We start from the raw sequence: 18,614 nt of genomic DNA, 5'->3' as shown, positions 1-18,614 counted from the left end.
AGCAAAATGATAGAAAACAGCACAATATGAGTCAAAGAATTCACATGTTTCTAAATGTCCTTAAGACCTCCATCTCTTCATGCTGCTGGGTCTCCAGAGAATGCAGTTTTAAAATATATGGTTTGATTTGGCTCAATGACAAGTTTGCCTGAGGTTTGGTTGGGAAAGAAAAAACCCAAGAAGTTGACTTCAAATTTGGAAGCCAAAACAAAATATAAATACAAGACTGTATGATGGGAAGTTCGGCCCTTCAGGATAATAAATCATTAATTTTACTTCCCTTGCTGTCACACCAGGGCTCCACCTGAGAGTGTCCTGACTTCATTTCTTCCTTGGAACCAATCTCAGTAAGTCAATGTGGGATCTTTGATCTTTTCTTTCTTTCTAAGAATCAAAGCTACCAGTCTGGACAGGGATTTTGTTTGATTTTCTGGAAAGATAAATGAACTCCTGGGTCCCACGACTTCACCTGGTGATGCTGTGGGGTCAGCTAAGGTGTTGTAGGTACCATGGGGGCAGTGATGCTGCAAACCCACATCAGAAAATGCAGACTCAGTGCTGGGAGGGTTCCCTTCCTCCCGTGTTTGGTTTCAGCCAGTTAAATCCAGAACAGAAATTGTCTTGTTTTTGTTTTGTTTTGTTTCCCACTGGGAAATCTAGGAGGTTATTACCCTGCTTCTAATTAACACATTAACATTTGCTTTGGAGGTCTTAGTTAATAACAGCAACTCATCAAGTGGGTCCCCCAGCTGCTGATTAGTTTTCTTCACACCAAATTTTCTACCTGAAATTTCCTTCCTGATCCTGTGTGGGTTTGCCAATTTTCCTTGGTGCTTTTCTTAAAAATTTCTTTGTGTTTTGTTTTGTTTTGTTTAATAAATTAGAAAAACCTCCACTGGCGACTTTCCATTCAGCTCCTACTCCAGGCACTGCCCAGAAACGCTGATAAAATGCTTTATCTTTTTTTTTTTTTTAATCCAAAAAGAAGCAGAGATATTTAAACATTCACATTTTGGTGCCTTTAATCATATTTACTACGTACTTTTCCTTCACCAGTGCCAGAGTACTATGTAGGCTCCTTACATATGCAGTTGCCTTCTTCGTCTGAGGTTGATTTAGGTGATTTAAAAAATATAAATCCTCTTACAATGAAGGACGTTACTGTGTATTATGTGAAATATTTAGCATCTTGCCATTTTCTCCTTTTTTTCCCCCTCAAATCCTCCTGTATTTCATCGGCACAGCTTGAAATAGCCCTGCAGTTCAGAGCTACCTGCTCATTCTGGTTCCTTTAATGAATATTTACCATCCTGCAGAAAAGTGGAGGATGCCTGGCTGCAGCTGTGCTCCCAAACACCGGAAAGAACTCCTTCTCTTCAGAGCCATTACCCCCAGCTCTGTCACTTAATAGAAGGAAAGACAATACATGCTACACTATAATGAAATTTCCTACCTTTTTGTTTATACCAGTGCAGCAGAGGTTTAATAATGCCTGTAAATTAAATGAGGTAATGGCATGGACTGCTCAAATAATACCAGTAGGATTAAACTGAATGCCTTACCTCCACCTTAATAATTCCATAATAAATTATTTGGGATAGTTGTCTTTCCCACCTCCCAATAACCTCTGAGTAGACAGAGTGGGCAAGAAAATAACTTTACTTTTCTGCACAAGTTCTCCAGAATCAGAAGAAAACAAGGATCTTAGAAGACAAAGAAGCAAGTCACAACTTATAAAAGTTTAGCTGTGTGAAGATTTGGGCTAATTACCAGAGCGAGCTCTCCCTTAGATAATTGAGAAAAATAGGGGTAATCAGAGAGAAATTTGTTGGATTCTCAATTCAGACAGATGGATGGATGGATGGATGGATGGATGGATAGATAGATAGATAGATAGATAGATAGACAGATAGATAGACAGATAGATATATAAGCTATTGGAAGTACCTTTGTCATAGGCAATGAGTTTGGATGGGGCCCTAAAGCTGGAGTGGAAAAAAATGGCAGGGATTTGTATGTGGATGCCTTGTAGTGCTGACAGAATCCCTGACTATGACCCTGCTTGTGCCTCACAAGTTTCTGCTGAGATTATCACTTGGGATAATCAAGTAACTTTTCACTGGACATCACCACAGCTCCTTTCTCCCAGCTGAGCACTTAAATCATCAGCTTTTATGGAACTTCCTCAATATTTAACTAAAACTTGCATTCTGTACCACAAGGAAGATTCCCTCACCTTTTTAGCAAAGTCAGTACATTGCTGAAGGCTTCTGCTTTTACAAGCAATTTTCTACTGAAAGCAAGCAACAAGAAAATACCAAAAACCTGTCACCAGGACCTGAAACAGAGAATTTTCAGGATGTACTACAAACCATCAACTTAATAGATTATTGTGGGCTAGCCTTCATCCCATTAGAAACAATGGGAAATCTCCCAGGAACTTCAGACAACACCCTTTTTTTCCATATGAAAAAGTGAAATTATTGAAAGATAGAATGTAAGAATTAGATTCACAGCTCTACCACTCCTCTGGATTTATTCTCTCTCCTCCATAAATCACCTAAATAAAAATTCTTATTAGTTTTTCCACCTGTAAATTGGAGAAACTTAGTACACTGATGTTGTACAGAGAATCTGCAGAGCATAAAGTTCTAAAAATACAGGAATAATAATTATTTATTGAAGAAATGACATTTGGAAAAATACCTAAATGGAGAATGTTTATTAAACCTGTATATGAAATCAATAGGACACACTCTGCATGACAGAAAGTAAGTATTGCTGCTGTCCTGAATGCACAGGATACAGTCCTGGAGAGGAGCTGTTTGCTTTCAGGCCTGTTCATCCAGTGAATTATGTGTGAATTTGGCAACTCAAATACTGCCTCAGCCTTCCAGTGCAAAAAATGGAGTTAACTATCTTCTCCACAAATTTGCTCAGAGGCTACAGCACTTTGACATCTTTGGATGAAGGCAGAGACAGAGGAAAATGATCAGTAATTGCTGGGAAGGGTCACTTAGTGCAATTCCCTGCTGTTGATAACAACTGTATCATAAAAATTTAAGAAGCTCCATTTTCCCTTTCACTTTCTGTTTCCAGTATTTATACCACACCTTCCCTGTATATTAATCAGAACACACAATTCTATTTCGCTCAGTCACTTCCTTCCATTTTCACCATTCCAGTCCTCAGGAGCATTCAATTTTTCCTGCGTGTTATTGTGAACATCCTCTTTATTGATGTCTCCCAACTTTCTGCCATCAGTAATTTTAATTAGCACATTTCTACCTTTCCTGGCAAGAGCATCAATAGTGATTCTAAAACCAGTAATTATAAAATAACTGAAATCATTCTTCCTTCCTTCCTTCATTTCTGCGTAGTGGTCCAGCTCCAGCAGAAATGACAGAGTGGATTTGCTATCCTGTCTTCAGGATATCCAACAGCCTGATGGTTGATGGCCCTGCATTTCTGTAAAAGGTGGATGGGAATACTGTACTGCTGTTTAAAAGAGAGTTTCTAGGAATCATTTGTATAAAGTGCTCAATGCATTTGCATAATGCTCAGAGCTAACCTAATGGGTTGGCTCCTGGAGGGGCTTGGGACATTTTATGTGGGATTCACCTGAAAAACTGTGTTTACAATCTAGGTCCCTACTTGTCCCACGTCTCCCTTGAGTTTCCTTATGGTGTCTGGAAAACCAATAAATGTAGGTAAGTTTAAGAGTGGAACTTGTCTTACCCTGAAGTAAACTGCCCCTGTTTGATCAGTGAAATTCACATTCCAAATACCATTGATTATATTGATTAGTTCTCCATCAAGCCTAGTGAGATGCAGTCCAGAAGCTGGACTTGATGGTTCTTGTGAATCCCATCCAACTCAGGATATTCTACGATTCCATCACCCTGCCTCTGGTTTCCAGACACACTGTAACTTCCAGAGGAGGAGCTCAAGCTCTGGCTGCCTGGGGCAGGCAGGAGAGAAAAAACAATACTAGCTGCCACTAGAGGTAAGGGAAAGATTAATAGAGACATTTAAAATGTCACCTTCCCAGAATCACAAAGTCATGTCAGTTGGAAAAAGACCTCCAACATCATCGAGTCCAACCTTTGACCAAACACAACAATGTCGATTAAACCACAGCACTGAGTGCCATGTCTAGTTGTTTTTTGAATGCCTCCAAGGGTGGTGATTCCACCAGCTCCCTGGACAGCTCCTTCCAATATTTGACAACCCTTCAATGCAAAAATTCTTCCTGATATCCATCCTGAGCCTCCCCTGGTGCAGCTTGAGGCCATTTCTTCTCATCCTGCCACTTGTTGCCTGGGAGAAGAGGCTGACCCTGACCCCCACATTTCATCTGGAGTGTCCAGTTCTGGGCTCCTCAGTAGAGGAGACACAGGGAGCTCCTGGAGTGGGTCCAGCAGAGATGATGGAGGGACTGGAGCACCTCTTTCATGAGGAAAGGCTGGGGGAGCTGGGGCTGTTCAGCCTCTAGAAGAGGTGACTGAGAGGGAACCTCATCCCTGTCTGTCAGTGTCTGCAGGGAGAGCTCAGAGATGGACCAGGCTCTGCTCCTGGTGCCCAGCAATGGCACAAGGGGAATGGGCAGAAACTGATACACAAGAAGTTCCACCATTGCCACGAGAGGTTGTGGAGTGTCCCTCCCTGGACATATTCCAAACTGTCAGACACAATCCTGTGCCATGTGCTCTGTAATGACCCTGCTGGAGCAGGGAAGTTGGACCAGATGACCCACTGTGGTCGCTTCCAATCTTTCCCATTCCATGATCTTGTGATTTCAGACTTATTAAATTAAGGTTTTTAAATATACTTAATGACTGATGGGCACTCAACTGCTGTGGTCATTTTAAAGTAAATGCCAAGTATTTCCTTGAAAAAGGCTATCACAGAAATATACAGCCGCAGGCTGGTAAGGATGGAAAGGACCACAGAACACAGAATATTCTGAGTTGCAAGGGACGCACAAGGATCACCGAGTCCAACTCGTTACACGAATGTCGCACCCGGGGATCGAACCAGCAACCTTGCTGTTATCAGCACCGGGCTCTGAGCCCAGCACAGGGCACAGGATCGAGTCCAGACGGCTCTGGGATAACTCCAGGGCGGGAGACTCCACAACTGGAATATCCCAGTGACAGAACAAGAGAACAGCTGTGCCAGCCGGTGCCACTGAGCGAGGACAAGGCGTTAAACTTCGCCTCTTCCCAAGCAAATCGGCCAGATCCCGTCAGGATCTGCGCTGCCTCGGGGAAGGAGAGAAGGAGGGAGGGGAGAGCCCTCGAGGCGGGCACGGCACGGCACGGCACGGCACGGCACGGCACGGCACGGCACGGCACGGCACGGCGACAGGACGGGCCGGGAGCGTCTTGCCCTGCCCGCCTCCCCGCCTCACCCCTGAGGGCGGCACCGTGACCCCCCGCGGCCATGTTGGGGGGGGGGAGGGGGGTAGCGGCGCATCCCATGGTGCAGCGCGCCGGGAGGGCGGGGAGAGAGGGCCGGAGGGAGGGAGGGAGGAGGAGGCAGGGAGGCGGCACTGCCCGCGCAGACCCTCCGGAGCCTTCTCCTCCTCCTCGTCCTCCTCCTCCTCCACCGCGGCTTCTCCTCTCCGCCGCGGCCCCGGAGGCGGCCGTGCCCGCAGCGCGGTGAGTGCCGGCGGCGAGCGCTGCCCGGGGAGGGGGCGGGCGGAGCGGCCCCGGTTTACATCACGGGAAGGGGGTGCAGGGGGGCAGCAGCGTCTCCTTCCGTGTCCCCCGCCCCAGCCCCCGGCTCCGGGAGCGGCGGCGGCTCCGCAGGGAAGGGAGGATCGTCCCCGGTGCCGCCCGTTCCCGTGTCCCCGGGGAGGGGCTGCGGGAGGCACCGCGCGGTGGGCTGGGGGTCTCTCCGGGCAGAGCCGCTTCCCTCCCCGGCAAGGCTGAATGGGAAGGGGATGGCAGAGGAGGAGGCTGCGGGGAGAGGTCATCGGTGCCCCGCCTGCCCCGTCCCCCTCCCGGGGGATCCGGCCGCCCCTGCGCCCTGCCCGCCCCGCAGCCCCGGCCGGTCCCACCGGATGTGTCGGGAGGCGGCGAGGTGGAGCGGGACGGTCCGCAAAGTAAACAAAGGGAAAGGGAAGGGAGGAGAAGGAGGTGTCCCCTCGCTGCCGGAGCCGGACCGCCCGGCTTTGCCCCTTCCCCTCCTCAGGCAAGCGCGTAAATCGCTGGCTGCCTCTTGGAGCCGGAGCGGGAGCGCAGGGGAAGTGGCTGAGGTTTCTTCTCTATAGGGTTTGGGGGGTTTTTTAGGTGTGTGGGTTTTGGAGGTTTATTTTTGGTTTGTTCTGGTGCTGGGCTCGCTGGGACCGTGTGATCCAGAGAGAATGGGGGCATGTTCTGCTCCCTTGAGGCGGAGAGCCCCGGTGTGTGCGGGGAAGGAAGGAAGGGCAGCGATGTCCCTGCGCGGCTCCCGGTGCTCCACTGAAGTTGGATCACACAGAGCAGCCTTTGCACTTCTCGGAGAAATCTGATATCTCTTCGTTTTGCGGTTGTAAACCTGATTTTGGAGTACAGTGGGAATTGCAGCTGTAACAGAGAATCGTTCTCCTCAAATCCCCGCGACTAATTCTGAAGCATATGCTGTACATTGCCAGTTCTCACATCCATTCTCTTCCCAGACCTCCTGCACTCTGATGCTGCTTTTCTGGGACAAGGGGGAGACTTTTCTCTTTGATTTCCCGTTCTTTTTTTTTTTTTTTTTCTTTTTTTTTTTTTCTGTTTTCTGGCTGAAACACTGTTGGCTATGTTGTTTCTGTCAGTCCTATTCCAGTGTTTTGGGAGCAGAGCATCCTGCAGGCCCTGGCACTGAGGCAGAGTAAGACTGCCCAGTTTTTGGCAGTTTCACTGGGGTAAGAACAGTGCTGTAGTAAAGGCCTTGAACAAAAAATTCACTCGAAAAGAGAAACATTTGGGAATTCATATTGAAGTATTTAGTGCAAATGTTAGTGTAAGAGTGAAGTGGTATTGCAGTGTTCCATTAAAATTCACACTCCTTTGGCATTAGGTTGTTTGATATATTTTTTCCCCCTTCTGGATTAATTGGAAAAGTCCCACATTCCACAAAGCTAATCTGCCTTTGTCGTCTCTGGTTCTGTTAAACCTGGGTAAGGTCAAGAGCACAGCTGGATTTGGGCCAGAAAATATTAAATGTTAAACAGTTATTTGGAACAGTTTGTTATCTCACTGATGTTGCCCACATCCAAAATTCCACCACGTCTTTTTTCCACCTGACTCCTTTTTTGTTACTCATGAAATCAGACTGTTACCCTACCCCCTTTTGTGGGAACACCTTTGCCTGTGTGGTGTGATTTGTGGATGGGAACCACAGCCCTTGGATTTCTCAAAGCAAGGTTTGTGGCTGAGATTCTGTACAGAATGTGTGTGTGTGTATCTTTGAGATAGATCCATGCAGGAAATTTAATGGTCCTAAAATGTGGGATCCTGTTAACAGAACAAAAAGGGAGCAAACACTGGTTGCTGGAAAAATTGCGTCTCCCAGGACTGTAAAACTGTACAGGCAACTCAACAAGAGAAAAACAGTTGTGAAATTAATTTGTCTTTTGAGCTATTATGTCTTAAATGCAGTTTTTGTGGAACATGGCTGGGATTGATGTTTGTGTTGGTTGACCTTTTATTTTGCAGGAAGGTTAAAATGTATACATGAAAAGAAAATGACATAGTGCTTATTTGTCAAAAGCTCTAAGCTTTTTTTTTTGCCTCAGCCTTGGGCATTATTAAAGGTACTAAGCATGTGTAGTGACACAGCAATCAACTAGTAGCCCATTGGAATACTTCATCCAGAAAGGAATATTGTCAGAATAGCACTCATGTCTTGAATGTGTAATTTGCTGAAATAGGTTTAAAAATTCTTTCAAGATATCTAGTGATGTGACTTTGCTTCAAAGTGTGTTACCTGTTGCAGAAAGGGCATTTTTTTTTTTTTGGTAATACAGTGGTTTACCACATGATGAGTAGTAGTTGAATGGGGGATCTCAGTATTGTGAACTCCACTGAGCTAACAGATATTTTGTGGGGGATGATAGGAGGAGAGAAAAACAGGAGTGCTTTTTAGAGATTAAGTAGTACAAGAGGTGGCTTTACTGGTTTAGAAGATTGTCTTCTGTGTTTTTAAGGTATCACTGAATGTGGTGGTTTGGGTTTTTTTTCTCCACTAGGAAGGTAACTCAAGAATCAATAATTTATTTCTTGCCATTTGTATAACAAAATGATCTTTTTTTCTTTCTTCCCCTGGCAGGCACTGCTGTTTGTATTAGTATGGTCTTTATTTTGATGTAGCACTCATAATAACAATACAGGCTTTCCCCATTCATTTGATATATTTCAGGATTTATGAAAAAGTGCTTTTCCCTATGACAGAGAACTTTGGGTCTCTCAAAGTGTAATTTTGAAGAATATTGGTAACTATAAATAGGTTGTAATTTTGCTGTTAAATCTCTAAAAACACAGAAAATTTGAATAGTCTTCTGTAGTTTTATTTGTCTTACATTTGGATCTTTGTACCTTTACATTTTATGTAGATTATTGCCTGAAGGTACTTAAAAAGGATCTCATACTGGAATTCATATTCCAGGGCTGTTTCCTGGTGTGACTGATATTTAGCTCCATCAGATGTGGTTTCCAGACTAAATGTGTGTTTCCTCTCATCTCGTGTTAGTGTAATTCTAAAGTTTCAAGTACCACTGAAAACATGGACATATTGACTTCATTTCTTGAAAAGGTTCTAATTACAGGTCAGAATTTTAAAAACTGCAACAAGCAAATCCTTACTGATCACTTTGAATTCTTGTATAGAATAAGAGCAGAAATTATGGAGGAACACTCTAAAAGTCAATTTTGAATGCATTTATTTAGCACCTGAACTGCAGTGATCCCTGTCTCCCTGAATGGTAACTTTTGCAGGATAGTTATGTGCTAAAAGCTGTCTTTTTCATTCTGAGTGTTTGGGAAAAAAGAATACAGACAAAACAACAAACCTAGAACTTGATGCAGATTAGTGCAAGAGTAGAGTTTGTAAATTGTTAGCAATTTCAAGTGAGTCTCTTGGTTTGTATATAATGTCACTTAGGAGCCTTGGAAGTTCAGTGTGTTCTACTAGTGTTGAATGATTGTGGTTTATTTTGTCTGTTACAAAGACATGAAGCTGAAAGAATCAGAAATTAAGTGGAAAACGTGATATCCAGATAAATACCTGGTTTTAAATAGTTTTTTGGGTGTAGAAGAGGAAGGACATCTGTGGAGATGATCAGGTAGAGCTTTCTGAAAGCTTTCATTGCTCATGTCCTGCTCTCCATAATCAGGCAATGGTTGATTTCTAATAAGAAAAACTGTTGAAGAAAGTGGTTATTTCGGGGCTGAAGAGTGTAAAAACCTGCAAGTTTTGGCTTGTAGGCTTTAATTTTTGTTCCCTATCCATGCCTGTATAAATTTTGTGTTCTCTCCACCATGTAAGCTTCCTAAGACAGGAGTTTGTTGCTTGTTCAGCGTTGTGTTCCTGATGCTGGGATATGAGTCTTGTATTTGGGCAGACTTCTGACTGTTAGGTCTTCTATTAAAAAAAAAAAACCAACCAAAAACAAAGCAATAAACCCACAAAAATATAGTCAAGCAAAAGCACAAAAAGCTTCACGTGACTTGATCTGGTTTTCTGGATTTGTATTAAAGCAGACACAAGAGAGACAGCTGTGATTACCCAGGTGTGTGGTAGCTTTCCAAGCATCTCCTTGCAATTTTCAGCAGTTGATGCATCTTTCAGCACATCACAGGGATGGAGTTCACTCAGGGAATTGTTTATGGAAGAAATAGTTTCAGAGGTGGCAGGAGAACCACAGAAACTGGTTCTCTCTGGCTCTGATGGTGCTTAAAATGTGGAGACGTAGCTCAGTGGTGGCATCAGTGGTTCATGGATTGAGAAGAAAATGGAGAATAGTTTCTGAAATCTAGCTTTCAGGGCTTGAATGCAACTTCTGTCAAGTAAAAATCAGAATGGAAGAGGTAGATAACAAATGCTGAAGGCAACAGGCTTTGTTAGAGAATGTCTGATTCACTTGTATTAGTGTGAATTCTGGGAGCATTTAGATGTTCTTCAGCTCTGTAACAGTCCATGGCTGAACGGACAAAACTCTCCTGGGTTGAATTTCCTTTTTTGCCTATGACTTGAAGACTTTCTTCCACCTTCTGATTTTCTGCATTGTTCCTTTTTGTCATGTTCAGTGCAGAAAGGGCATATGGAAGAAGTTTAGGTAGTTCTTGTTAACTTCCTGTTGCATGGAAGCATTACTTTTTGTTTTCCTTCTGGGGAAGGGAAGCACTGACAAGCACTCAACTCTGTTTCATTTTTCTACAAGGTTCCAACTTGATAACAGAGTAATACACGTTAGTTTAGAGTTCATCTCTCTAATGTTGATCCTTTCCCAGCCCGTGGAACTGTAATTTAACTCATTTCAAGACCCCAGACTAATTTCCTTCCTTTTGCCCTGAAGTATATAAGCAAAACCTGTGCATCAGTGTCCTGCAGCCATTGCTGTCACTCCAGGTACATTAAACAATAAATTTGGAAGCATTTAGCCAGTGTATGTGTCAAGAGTCCTTAAATGAGGCACTTATTGCCTTTGCAGAGATAGGACTGAGCTGAAGCTATTGCAGTGCTTGGGAAAGCGAGAAAAGGGTCAGAGGGTTCTGCTGACTCTGAGCTGCTCCTGCTTCCTGCTGCCATGCTAGGGCCTTGCATTGTTTACCCACACAAAAAAAAGTGCAATTCCTGGTTTTGTTTTATTTTGTTTTGGGGGAGGGCAGAGGGTTAGACTGTCTGAGCCTCTAAAGTGTCTTTGGAAGGCAGAGATAATTTTTCCTGTAGTCCCATTGAACTTTGGAGGAAGGATTTGAAGAAGCAGATGATTTTTTTTTTTCCTTTTTTTTTTTTGTTTTTTTCCTGTTTTCTTGCTGCAAATATTTAGGTTTCAAGGGGTACCAGAAGTTTCATTTAGCAGAGGCTCTGAATGAGTTAAATGGTGCATTTTGCAGCTGTGAATGCACCTCTTTAACCAGGTATCCACTTCTTTTCCCAGGTATTAAGCACTGCCTGGAATCTTTACTGATATAATCCATGTATGTACAGTAGCCAGTAAGGTGTCTGCTTCATCAGCATTTAATAGGTAATTTTCTAGCAGTGCATCCAAGATTACTGCTATTGAAAGTACTAGTGAGAGGCTCAGAAATCCCAATTTCTAAGTTACACCCGGTGGTGGAGATTTACATCAATCAATACCTGTTTCATCCTGCCTGTGGTAGGTTTTATGTTCAGCATGAATGCTGAGGTAGGTTTGTTCTCAGTAATACTCTGCAGCCTTGAGATTCAGAAATTCTGTGATCTTCAAAAGAGAATTTCCTCTAACTGATTTCAGGCAATCTTTTAAATTCTTTTTCTATGAAAGATTGTGTGAAAATATAAAATTTGCCACCATTTTCCTATTTGCACATAGATATCTGTTCTTGATTTCTTTTTTATTTTTAACTGGGCAGTTCTAATCTTTCCCTCTCAGAGGGGAAAACAGTCTGTGTTCTGGTTTAGAATGCTGGAATTTTTATTGCCTGCTTTTTTCAAGTAAAGGTTAATACAGAAAGAAGAAAAATAAAGTTAGTGTTTAAGAGAGTACAGTTCCTTTTTCTTTTTGGTTAACCAACCAAGTTGTTTACCAGTTTTTTCCCCCTGCTGTTTCTAATACACTTTTCAAGCAGAAATTCCTTTTGCTGGTGGCTGAATCCTCTTGTGGTTCTTTTATGCCTGGGTGTACCTCAGGTTTTAGCAGCCTCCTCCTTCATCCCCTCTGCTGTTTACTGCTGCTGTTGTAGTAGAAGCTGTTTAAAGGCAGAGATAATTGTTCATTGAATTTCACAGTCTAGGCACAAAAGTGATGCAAACAGGTACCTTCACCATTTAGTTTTTGAGCCTAACTTTTTGTAAAGAGGTGAACTTGATACTTTAATTTTGTATTAGTCCTTACCCCTCATTCTTCACCCTTTTACCTCACCAAGTTCTACAATTTGATGGAGATATTCTTGTATTTTTGCCACTGTCCAGGACCCTTCATGCCTGATAATGCTGGTTTTATCAACCAGTATTGCAGAGAGGTGAGAGCCACTGATTCATCTCAACTTTGGATATTGTGGTTGTATTTTATTTCTGCTCCTGTGGCTTCTTTTCCTTTCAATGGCAGAACTAATTCAGGTGCTGTGCTGTTATTTATTTCCCTTTAATATATGGACAGTGAACCCTGGCACAAAAACACATCAGTTCTGAGGTGCTTTCTGTGGAGGGGTTTGAAGTGCCCATCACAAGGAGAAGCAGAAACTGTGATGTTGGATCCAAGGTGTTAGTTTAAGATGCTCGGAATGAACCTTGGCATGGCCTTTGCAGTTCATTCATGTTTGTCAGTGTGCTCAGCACCCTCACCATGCCTGACTCAGAACTGCATTTGCTAAATAAAATAGCATTTTATTTTACAGGTATGGCAGAAAAAGGGCTGATAGATAATATGTATATAATATTGTACATCCAGAGTAATGAGCCACAAGTCGGAGTGTTTTAATTGCTTAAGTTCCGTTTTTAATTGTATCAAAAGCTATTTACTATTGCTGCATTTTTAACTTGTTTTCCATTGCCAACTTTCACCCAGGAAACCTTCACAGACTGCTGACATGTGCTGGTCTCTCGCTCTCAGTGAAGCTCTTTGCAAATGTTACAAATTACAATTTCAGCTCTTACTCTGGTGTTAACAGCTCCATTATGGGAACACTGTTAATTAATGGCTAAAGAAGTAATTCTGAATTTTTATCAGCTCTCATTTTCTATTTCAGGCTTAAGCACTATATCCTAGAGGCTTCTAGATTTCAGTTAGTTTATTAATTATCTTGTCATTTCCACTTCAGTTTGTATAAATCACAAAGCCGGCTGTTTCCTGCACTTGTTCAGCTCCACAGCCTCTGTTCCTACTCAGTGTTTAGTGCATTTTGAATTTTGTTGTTCAGACGTTCTGCTCAAAATGTGCTTTTAAAATCCTGCAAGAGCTGAGTGATCTGGGCTGTGCAGGTTATTGATTGATGGGTGCTCAGTTTGTGATTAACCTTGTTCTGCTGGTGCAGGTAAAGAAATGCTCTGCTGTGGTGTAGCAGGGGGGTAAATAGTAATTTTTTCTGCTGGGTTCAGCACTGGTAGGATTTTATCAGAATTCTGTGTTCAGTTTTGGACACTGGATGTCAAGAAAGGGTTTTCCTCTTTTGGATGCTTTTAGTAGCAGATGCCTGAGAATACAACATCCAAGAACTGAACAAATTAAGATGTTAAGACTACAAAGAGATAAGAAGTTAAGTTATTCCCATGCATTAGGCTACTACAAGGGTGAAGATGATTAAGGATTACAGGGACTAAAATGAGAATTAGTTGAATTAAATAACAGGACCAAAGACTTGAGTTGCTACTTGGGGAGGAAGACGTCTCATTCCAAGAATAACAAACCACTGGAATAGATTAGGGAAGGGACTCATTCCTGACAGTCTTTAAGAACAAATTAGACATGTATCAGAAGGGGGATGCTGTTCATTCCTACCTCAGGAGTGGCAGCTTGACAAGGTGACCTCTTGAATCCTATCCAGCACTGATTTTAGTGATGAGAGCAGGTAAAGAGTGTGGGGTTATTACTTGGGGGATTATGGTGATAATCAGAAGGTAGCTGACAGTAACCCCAGCAGCTGAGAGTTCTCTGAGCTCTTGTGTTCTCTGTTATCTCTGCAGTTGCCTGGGACTGTGCAGCTTTGATGTGAATCTGTTGCAGGCAAAGCAGGTTGTGTTTCCTTTGTGGAAGGCTGGAAAGGTCCCAGGGAGAAGAATTTTTCTGTAAATGAAATTGTCATGTTCTTCAACAGATGCAGGTTTCTACCCAGATATGGCATGGAAAACAGAGTTATAAACTGGTTACTGATATTACAACAATTACTTTAGTTGCTGGTTTATCCAATTTCAAGGAAAACATGAGAGATTTTTAAACTGTACAAACAGGTTGATAAAGTGACCTTAGGGTGATTTTTCTTATTTCTTTTAGTATTGCCCTTTAATTAACTACAATATATTATTATATATTAATAAGATGAGCTTTTTCAAAATAGGAGTTTCTGTTTACTCTTTTTTTGTTTCTCTGTCAGTCTTTCATTCTTCAGTATGATAATTAGTATTTGATGTTTTACCACTAGGCTTTGTCTCAATCATAGCTCATATGAATCTGTTTAAAGCAAGTCAGAATGTTTCTCCGCATTTTGCCATGGAAGGAATAAATTGCTACTGAGATTGGGAAGCAGAATTAAGTAATCTTTAGTGGAATAATTTCAGATTTATGTGGTTTTCTTGTTTAGTACTGCCTTTGTAGATCGTGGAATTTTGACTGGTGGCAGGGGGGAATCTGCTCCAAGGAGCAGAATTGCACTGTTACTATATTCGTTAGTGCATATGTACAGAAATTGTTTTACATATGTTAATCAATGGTTATCAGGAAAAATCAATCAATTTCTGTAAGTGAACAATACTGGTTTTATTTTGCCCACTTATTTTGATGGTGCAGTTTGAGGATTGACGTTTATAAGAGAAATAGTGGAAAAAAGTGTATGATATGTGGTTCTCTGGGGGAATATTCTGACTTGGTCTCTTCTTGAACACTTTGTGAATATTAGATTCAGTTTAGCACCTCTGTTTTTTGGGTTGTGGATGGAAAAAATCTATCAGCCAGAACCTCTGTAAAACTTAGTCAAAGAATGGAGTCAAAAGAAGGAGTGGGTTGTTAACACTGAATTCACTTCTGTTCCATTTCCTGCCTGGAGTTCTGACAGTATTTCATTTGTATAAGAAATGGAGCTTTAGTACTCTGGAAATTTGCTACCTACATGAATTTATTAAACAACCAAGTGAATTTTTTTAGAAGATTAGGCCCCTTTAGAAGAAGCTGGTGTGCAGCACACATGATTAATCCTCAGATGGGGATTTAAATGAAGCAAAAGTTAAGTTGTGTCATAGGCTCCAAGCCCCTGCTTACTCAGCCTCAGAGCAGGGGGATTTCTTTGTGTGACGGCAGCACTGCTCGTCTCACGCTGTTCCAGGGCTTTCAACAGCCAGGGTTAGGCCTTGCTCTCCTTTCATCACAAGAGAGGAGGGAATTCTTCAAGACAGGAGTGTGTAACGTTGGCTTCATTTTACAGCTTAATCAGCTTTTTTTTTTTCTCTTAAGGGCAAACAAAACCTTTAAACTGTTTCCCAATCTGAAGAGAGTATTGAACAGATACCTAGTTCCCTTCCTAGCAAATCAAATTTTGAAATTTTATAATGTGTTTGTGTGTGGCTTTTTGGTGTTAAATGGGGATTGCATTGGAGTTCACTCTTTCAAAATCCTTTGTTACCTCTGTTGAAATAGATACTGAACCCCAGTATTCTCCAGGGAGAGTAGGAACATTGGCCATATTATACTGAGGAAGAGATCATAGAGTGAAAGTACAAAAAAAGGGTGAAGACTGCACAAGTTGTGAAAATAAATGTACATAAAACATTTCCTTTAATGCCTTGCTCTTGAAGTTGATAGAAGTAGAAAAACAAGGCAAGACCTTGTGTGTAGCTGGGTTGAGATCAGTTTTGGAAAGGCAAGATGAAAGTGGTGAGTTAGAGAAAGGATTTGGAGCACAGTCAGAATGAAGTGGGGAGGGGAGAGTGGTGCCCATGTGCATATAATGTGAGTACTTAATGCACAGCTGTCGCTTGAAACGCGATAGTTTTTTGGACTGAGTCTGTGTTACAGCAGTTTGAAGTGTAATATTGAACTTGTGTTCTGTGTTGTTAAAGCTTTGTCTTTTTGGCTGATTTTATCTGATGGCTCACGTGAGTAGGAGGTGATAGTGAGTATGGACTCTTTTCTGTGTGTGTTTTTAGTATGATATGGAATTGAGATCTTACTGAATTTTGTACTTCTTTGCCCAATTAAATTACAACAATCTGGTTAAAAGTCTCTGCAGAAATACTGGTGGTGCAGCTGACAGTGAATGTGGGGGTGATGTGCTTAAGCTCTGTGTTTGGGTCCAGTGAGGCATCCAGGTTCTGATTTATGGACTATGTTCTTCCGGTGGCCAAGCCACTAAGCAATGGTAAAATGCAATTAGCTCTTGTGTGTTAATTATCCCAAAAGAAGACTATTAAATCCTCACAGCGTTGTTCGTGCAAACAGTGCTTTTGAGTCAGCCTAGAATTCAGGAACTGTTCTGGGGCTTCTCCTGAAGGCCAGGATCATTTATTAATAGATTGTTAACTCAGGGCTGTGTTGTAATTATTCTCTTCATAGGTGTGTTTTTGGTGCTGCTGCTGCTGCAAGTGCTCCAGGCAGGTCTGCTGCCCTCACTGCTTGAGGTGTAGGGGAGTGGTGACATAATCTGTGGTTCCATGTATGTACAAGTTGGAAGGGACCCAAAAGGATCATGGAGTCCAGCTGAGGCTTGGTGCCATGACTGCTTCCCTGGGGAGCCTTTTCCAGTGACTGACCACCCTCCCTGTGAAGAACCTTTTCCTAATGCCCAATCTGATTACCCCCTGATGCAGCTTCATCCCATTTTCTTGCGTCCTAAACATATATGTTCATCCAGACTATATTTTTTCAAAACACCTATGGAGTGTTTCACTTCCTATCCTGTTAAAAGTTGAAGTTAGATTCTTTCTGCCTCCTTAAAACAAGTGGCTGGAGAATAATTCCCTATGAACAGTATACAGTTCACTAATGGAAGTTTGTTTGTGGTTGCTCAGTGCCAAAGTTCACTTGATTCAGTTGTTTGTGCAAGATACAGGAGAGTACAGCTACAGGAATAATAACATTGCAGATAACTTGGCCATAATTGTCTCATCTGTGCTAAAGAAGATATTTCTTGTGTCCAGCAGTTGCTGTTCCTGTTCTTTCCCTGCACTGACAGAGCTCTTCAGGTCTTTCCTGTCTGCTGTGATCTTTGTGGAGTTTTCCTTTGACTCACTGTAGAGCTAAAGGGGCACCATCAGAGACCAGATTAAATGCTTTGTAAGGATAAAAATATTGCATTGCATGAAATTGTTTATTTGTTTTGTTGCTGTGGATCAGAGGTAGGAGAGGAAAGTGAAACAAATAATGTTGGTCTTTAGTGGTCCATCTTTGGCTTTGTGAAGATTGAGGTCATTGAGGTCATTGCTGTGTTGAAATGGAGTGGAGAATCTGGTAAAGGGTTGGAAGGAGAGGTATTTGTGTGTGAGAAAAGTCAGGAGGACAAATTTCAAAAGCTTTGAAAAATCCTCCTCCCTTTATTTTTTTTTTTCCTTGGGCAGATTTGGGGTTTTCGGACTTTGTTTTTGGTTGTTTTTTTTTTTTTTTTTACTTTAAAGAAACCATTTTGTAAGACACATAGATTTAATTTTTTTTTTACAAGAAGTCGAAGTAAAAGCACAATACTTTAACCCAAACAATTTTTTGCGTTTAATCTCCTTTTGACCACTTTAGAAGCTTTCAGCAGACTGAGCAGACTAATTGGTGTTTTAAGAAGTGTTACAACTGGTTGAACTTGAGTTTAGCATAGGAGAGTTCTTGTCACCACTTGCTCCCTAAGTAATTGATGAATGAAGTAAATCGGTAAGTAACCTGTGGAAACAAATACTGGGAAGGTGTGCCTGGAAATGGCTGTTGGTGTAAGGGAGAAGAAATGATCCAGTGTTTGGATTGTCCCTGACTACATCACTCTTAGCAGCTAATGAGCAAACGAGAGGCCTTTTATCTGTCCTCTGGGATTGCCTTCCGACATCGAATCAAATCACAGTGCCATGCATTTGTACACTGAATTTTACACACATGGGTGCTTCTATTGAAAATCAGTGGGATAACTTGTGTGGAAAATTTAACATGCCTGTAAGTGTTTGCATTATTGATGCCTCAGCAATTAAAATAATATTTTTCTAGTATTTGGTGCTTTTTTGATGCTGCATGTAAGTCCCATGATGTTAAACACACAATTATTTTAGTGAATGTTTTAAGGGTGCTGTTGATGTAGCTTCCCAGAGTAGGAAAAGGTCATTACTATTGGTCTTGGAAATTAAAAGTAGCTTTTACCTTATCAGAAAACATCTTTAGTTAAATCAATAACTGTGTGGGTTTCTCAGTCTGAGAAACAGTCTAATGAGCAATTTGCCTCTTCATAAAGGACTTGTCATGATATCAATCCTGTTGTGTTAATCACTGGTGTTTTTACAAATTGTCCCAAATCATGACTAAAGTCCATAAAAATGTTCAGAGCAGGCGTGATTTTGGGGAAAGATGTCATTTGCCACCCAGTCTGGCAGAGATGATGGGACAGCCTGACTTAGCAGATTCTGTGTTAACTATGAACTCAGTGCCATTTCTCTTACTTAGCACCATAAAAGCAGTTCAAGTTTTTGCTGGTTTTTTATTTTTTTTCCCCAGTGGTGTGGATGTGTGTTTCAGTAAATGTCTGTGACTCTTTTTTCTGGTTTTCATG

At 41.9% G+C, this 18,614-nt stretch overlaps 1 protein-coding gene across 4 annotated transcripts in view; it reads left to right on the top strand.

Moving 5' to 3' along the window:
• The first annotated feature begins 5,502 nt into the window (after nucleotides 1–5,502).
• The window catches only part of PTK2 (protein tyrosine kinase 2), a 189,474-nt gene continuing 176,362 nt past the window's right edge, over nucleotides 5,503–18,614 (top strand). For all 4 annotated transcript variants that reach the window (XM_085053659.1, XM_085053658.1, XM_085053655.1 and 1 more), the window contains exon 1: nucleotides 5,503–5,663. The gene's annotated coding sequence lies outside the window, so the exon portion shown is untranslated. The remainder of the gene's footprint in view (nucleotides 5,664–18,614) is intronic.

The sequence above is a fragment of the Lichenostomus cassidix genome, chromosome 2, assembly GCF_008360975.1.
Source record: "Lichenostomus cassidix isolate B80296 chromosome 2, HeHo_3.0, whole genome shotgun sequence".
NCBI lineage: Eukaryota > Metazoa > Chordata > Aves > Passeriformes > Meliphagidae > Lichenostomus > Lichenostomus cassidix.
This window is presented reverse-complemented; position numbering and strand designations above follow the sequence as displayed.